A 6,000-nucleotide genomic window follows, 5' to 3' on the forward strand; every position below is an offset into this window, starting at 1 on the left:
TTGGAATTTAAGACGTTTCACTGGAGTCTTCAGGGGTATGCACCATGAATATTCTTAATCCATTTGCAACTGGCATTTTACATGGGTGCGTTTTCCATCTGCTACAATTAAAAAGAGAGTAACCGGTTATTATAAATAACCTTAATCCCACCACAGCATTTTGTTTGCCTCAAGTGTCTTTGTGGCAACTCCACCAGATCTCCAGCTGTCTGTGTTCAGGGAGATCAGAGCAGGACTGAAGGTGTAAACAAACAGAAAGCAGAAGTTTTGAAGAGCATCTTGGGCGTGGGATACTTCTGTGATTTGAAAGGCCTCCTGTTGGTCTTTTGTGAACTAGGTTCCCCCTTCATGTGGATCTGAATCCAGATTCAGACTGAATCTGTCTAGATCCAAACTCACTCTTCCAAGGAATATTGCACAGTCCAAGCTTAGCTGCTAAATACTCGCTTGGGCTTGGGCACATGGGGATTTCCCATGCCATTTCTGCTCCAGGAGGCATCTAGAGCAGCATCCCATCTCAGGCAAAAGCCAGAACCAGAAAATACAAAAGTCTTGAATAATTATATCTAGCTCCCCAGAGAGAGCAGTTTCTTCCCAACCTCTTTGTGATTAACAGCATTGCCTGGTCTGTAAAGGCCATATAAATTATGGAAGAAAGAGCCAGAGCAAAGGTAAAGAGTCAAAGCAAAAGTTATCAGGTATGATCCATGGGACCACAGGAAACAGATCTAGGACAGTAAGGAAGGGAGAGAAAAGACAGAGCAAAAAGTAAAAAAAGAAAAAAAGAAAAAAAGAAAAAAAATGAGGAAGAAGCAGAGGAAAACCAAGGAAGAGAAAGAAGCTGAAGAAATACCAGGTTACCTTACAGCAGAGGCTGAGGGTTGCCAGGTCTATATAGGTATTACACCCTGAAAATGGATGGCAGAGCAGCCAGGAGAGCATACAACAGAGCAGGAAATAGGTAGGGGAGGATGGTGGGAAGACAGACAGTGGTATGTTTGCAGCAGCACATAGGTATGTTTGGGTGGCGAAGAACAAAGAGTGAAGAGAAGGACTGAAAAGCTGGTGGAAGGCAGTTACTTCTCATCTCATTTCACCTATCATATGTTATATTGTGAAAGGGTGACAAACTGGGACAGTGAAACTATTTTTTTTATTTTGCCCAGTAGTACAAGGTGTTAACTCACCTCTGGAGCCCAACACATGAAATACACCACAAAGCATGCATTACAATAAAAATACTGATGTAGAGGGAAGACGCTTCTTTTCACAAACAGTATTATGGCCCTTAATCCATGTAGGAGACAAAAAGTCTCTGTTTTCTGTCAGAGGCCTTTTTAGTAAAACACGTTAATGCTGGATCAAAGTAGTTGAAATGTGATGCAACTGTTTTTAAAACAGCCACGAAAAAGGCACCTCAGAAAACATGCAATGGAGACCATCAGACTTTGCCTCCAGAAAGTATCACAGCTACTGAAAGGAATTACCCCAGACTGCTTTCTCCATTTCACAGATAAATACAGAGCTCATCTCAGATTAGTAACAAAAATAAACACCTTTTGAAAATATCAACTAAAACAATAGCACTGCTGCCCAGGCAGAAAATAGGTAAACCATAGCTCTAAACCACCAAAAACAAACCCTGGTGCATGCACAAGACTTGTCATGACACTAACCAGAGCAGACTTATTTTCTTGGGGGTTAGGTTTGAATTCCATTTTGTTATGAGATTAGGGCTGAAGAATGTGAAATCTTTCATGGCATCCTGGCTATCAGACACCAGTGGCCCCTAGGTGCATATGTGCTTCTTGTCAGCCCTGGCTCCTTTGACAAGGCTTGGGCCATCACTCTAAGCATGAGGATGGTAAGATAAACAGTTCTCTTCCATTCAGTCTTTGTAGTAATTAGAACAAGGTCCCCGTTCTAATTCCCATGTGTGCATAGAAGAAACAAAACAGGTAGGATATTAGATCTGATGATAAAAAATTAAACCCAACTTTGCACGCTCATTCTTTTGTTTGCATATTACAGGGGTAGCACAGAGGAAGACGGCCCTGGAAAATTTTGCCTCTGGTTGCAAATGAAGTGGAGCACTCAAGACTGGTGCATGTTAACGCAACCAAAACAGCTCGTAAGCAGAGTCTAACACAGACCCACATGCCGGATCCTTAGCAAGATGGGAGTTGTCTTTGTAAACTGTACATGGAAAAGTGCAGGGTGTAGACATTCTGGCTTGAGCCAGAACAGACCTCAATGAGAGAGCTGTGCTAACTGAAAATGTACAATTAGAGGGTTTGTTTTGTTTATTTAATTACATATGATTGGCAAACTTTATTTTGGAATATGGAATACTGCTCACAAGAACAAAAATGTGCCCATTTCAGACAATGGTTTGCAAATGACAGGGAAGATTCCAGTGAGTATGACATCAAGCCACATGTGTGGAAGACATCAGAAGAGCGTGGATGAAGCAACTGTCCAAAAAAGTGCTTTTCAACACACCCTCACACATGCACACATCTAATTCTCATGCGTACAAGCTAAGCAAAGTGATGGAGCAAAAGCATTCATTTGCTTCTCTGCCTCAAACTCCTTGTTACGGCCTTGGGTAAGTGACGTAGGCCCAGACCTTCCACAGCCTAACTACCTTTAAGTGTGCTGGCCCTAATCTCTGAACCTAGGCACACTGTCTGCAAAATGACCTAATCTCTTCTCTCCCACCTTTGGACAGGTGGGCTTATGTAAAGTCTAAGGTACTTATTTGAGGGGCAAAATCTGACCCTGATCACAGTATTGAAATATAAAATACACTTCTCTAAAAATGCAAAATATTCCTGTTATGTATAAAAATATATATCTCACCCCATAAAATATGTAACTGCAGTTTCCTACTTGTTCTTGATGCAATTTTCTTTCAGGAGTGCTGCAGACTGCAATGCTAGTTTCTTTATCTTCTACCGGAGCTGCTCAATTGAAATTGCACTGTCACAGCCTCATCCACAGCAAGTCACAGCAAGGTCAGGTGCCCTCCAAGGTCTTCTCCTTGCAACACGGAGCCTTCTGCAGCCTGCAAAACCTACCTGCAAGGCAGGCAGAATTAACACACTTGCTTTGTCCTGGCATCTGTGGAAGAGCCACTTTCACGTGGCTAGCCTTAGGAAGGTTATAAGTAATGCATGGAGTGAAATGGATGGAGGGAAGCTGTGGATGGTTTGCAGTGCACAGGGAAGTGAAGCAGTCGTCACGCTGCTCTGCTCATGGTGATCGTTGGAGTTTGTGCCAAAGCAAACGCAGCGTGGAGACTTCGTACACGTGCCCCTGCTGTGGCATCTCCCCCAGCTGTGTTTTCTTTGGCTCGAGATCCTGCCGAGCCATGGGCACTCCGGGGTGACAGATGCATTAACACGGATGTGGCTGGGTGGAAGTCCCAGGGCTTCCAAGCCCTTTTGGTTGGGCAAAGGGAGGCTTGAGAGAAAGTAGGGGAGTGCCACAGGCTTTGAAATCTGCCTCTCCTCCCTCTTCTGTGGTGCTAACAGCCCCTGCCCTCCTTGGAAAAGCTGGGACACACATGCACGCACTTCAACCCTCACCTCTAAGCCTACTGGCAGAAGGATGTTTCCACTTGCATGTTGTTCATCAGTGGGCAAATGGAGCTTACCCAAGCCCTCTGCTCACAGACTGGGGCAGGTTACTTAAAATGAAAAGCAAACTGGCATCAACATGTTAGCAACAACCTTACACTGACGGTGCACACGTTTCTCTACTGTGGAAACAGTGGTGTGTTTTGTGCTTTGCATCCCCCGCGCACTGTTTTTGCCACCTTGCTAGTACTGATATGCATTTTTTTCGCAAATTTCCTTCAAAATGAGACAGCTTTTACTGGAGTTTCACCCTGACCTTTGGTGCAGCACATGTAACTCATCACAGAAACGGGCTAAACCCAGCCCAGCCACCCCTTCCATTGAAGTTAATCTGGCAAAACACAAGTGAAAAAAGAAGAATACGACCTTCACTCTACAGCTTGTGACAGCTCACTTGCTGCTTATTTATTCTGCACTCCTTGCAAAAACACTCCACACATTCAATCACATCTCAAAGAAAGGGGTCAAAAGGCAAGTGTTTTTAAACTGTCTCAGTTAAAGAGTCCCTTCCCATTAGAGCCATGCTGGTTGTGTCAGAGATAAAAGACTGTTTTCCATGAGGATTGACCACTCTAACAGATCAACTATAAATTACACAGAAATAAACCCTAGCACACTCATAACAGGAAAATTAATCTCTGGCCACCCTCCATGATCAGTAGTGAACACGAATTCTGCCACCAACTGTATGAAAAATTTAAGAAATTATTTGAATATTTTAGTACCCATTTCAAGAGCAACTGTACTGCTTCTGGCCTGAGTTCCCTGCAGGAGATGGACAAATATTAGGAAGTTTGGTGCTGTCGCATGGGACACGTGTAGGCGATAAAAATCAGTCAACAATAACAGAAACAAAAATCTATTCTTTTGAGCTTGCAAAGTGTTGACTTCCAGTGATAAATGATGCATGTGGGAGACTTCAAAGTTTGTTGAGCACAGTCAGGAAGCAAACAGGGGAAGATGGGAAAGACAGCTTTCCTGCCAGAAACAGGGAAAACCAACATTCAGATGTCCATTTAGTGAAGTGTTAATTGCTAAGATAAATACAAAAGTTACCTCGAGAAGGTCCTCTCTCTCCAAAACAAGCAATTTACATCTGGTTTGACTTCACTCAAAGTATTCTATTCCTTGTCTATCACTAAAAGATAGATTGAGCCTCAGCAAGAAATTAAGGGTGCTTTACACCAATGCATCTGAGACGCACTCCTTTTCATATCTATCCCTTTGCAGATCCTTTAAGAATTACAAGCTGCCAGGCCGTGATCTCCTGCATGTCTTACACCTTGTTAGAACAACTTTCAAAGCTCACCATGCTAAATCGTTTTTATCCTCACTCAAGCACCAACAGTGTCTTTTGCAATCTGGCTTCTACTCCTGTTGTCATCAGTACCAGTTATACAACTTTATAGTAAACTTTAGTTTAAAAGAATAAAAAGGGCATTTCTGGAGGAAAAACCAAGCCAAACAAACCAAACCAAAACAAACAAACAAACAAACAAACAAAAGTTCTGTTCCCACTATAAATGCATGCACCTACATTGCGATACAAAGATGTGATAGCAACTCATAAGAGTGGCTGTGCTAGCTCAAACCAAAAGCCTTCCTAGCCCCATATTCTGTGTTTCATGGAGGCTATAAGATGATTTGTAAGCACATATGAAAAACGTGTATGATCATTCTCAACTCATAGTCTTCCTCTCTATGCTTACATAGGCTTACACCTGAACATTGAACCTATGCTAACAGTCTTGAGGAAATGTTTCAAAGAGCAGACCAAGGACAGGAAAGACTTGGTGGGTGCTTTGAATATACAAGTATGCAATGTTAGCTTTTAGCATCCAGTTCACAGAGAATAACTGTGATTATCACCCCAATCTGCTGGCTCTGCAATACAATTTATATAATACTGTAGTATGTTCATACACTGCAGGAAAGGTACACAGCAGAACTTATGCTGGGCTACTCCAGTATCATCAGAGACACATATGCTAGACAGAAGACTTGCCCTAAACTAAGAACAAGATTGTAATGCATCTCCCATTTGCATTTGCCCTTTGGGGAAAACGGTAAGTGGTGTTTGAAGTTATCAGAGGCCAAGACAGAGTGAGCAAAAATGCTACTGATGGCCCACAGCACCTTGGCTGGCAGGGGCTGTTGAGTAACAGGATTTTCTTTGTCAGAAGTTTAAAGGCAGTGGCAGCCAGGGTGATTAATGAGGATTCCAAGTCACAGCTTACAAGTAGGAAGAGCTATAAGACGGGAACATAGTTATTAAAAGTTGTTTTAAGGGAAAAACTTGCAAGGACGGAAAATGAATTTGCATGCGACTCAGGAAGCTAGAGCCAGCTCGTCCTGAAAA

The sequence above is a fragment of the Anser brachyrhynchus genome, assembly GCF_964034855.1.
Source record: "Anser brachyrhynchus genome assembly, chromosome: Z".
NCBI lineage: Eukaryota > Metazoa > Chordata > Aves > Anseriformes > Anatidae > Anser > Anser brachyrhynchus.